Source organism: Penaeus monodon, chromosome 15 (assembly GCF_015228065.2).
Source record: "Penaeus monodon isolate SGIC_2016 chromosome 15, NSTDA_Pmon_1, whole genome shotgun sequence".
Classification (NCBI taxonomy): Eukaryota; Metazoa; Arthropoda; class Malacostraca; order Decapoda; family Penaeidae; genus Penaeus; species Penaeus monodon.
Window position 1 is genome coordinate 14654216 of NC_051400.1, and position 324 is coordinate 14654539.

Consider the following 324-nt stretch of genomic DNA (forward strand, 5'->3'; position numbering starts at 1 on the left):
CTGGGCATAAATCATACGACACCTACATCTTTCACCACAATAAACAAGTACGAAAGTAATGACTGAAATAGTATATAGTGATCCCCCCAAAATTTATGTGACTTGTTTTTATTACCATTTCTGCATTCCAGTTCAGCAGATGTGTTCTCTGACGTGCCTCTGCTATTTTGACCTTTTTATTTGATCTTAGTTTAATTTGCCTGAACCAAATTAAACTTGCTGCAGCCTTTCATATATTTTCTTAGTAAAAAACAATCCCTTTCATCTTCTGCTGATTTCTATGTTTTTTTGGTTTGGTACTCATCTACGGTCACCCGAGGGGCC

At 36.7% G+C, this 324-nt stretch overlaps 1 pseudogene; it reads right to left on the minus strand.

The window, feature by feature from the left end:
• LOC119582234 overlaps positions 1–324 on the minus strand; it is an 8957-nt pseudogene that overhangs the window by 6661 nt on the left and 1972 nt on the right.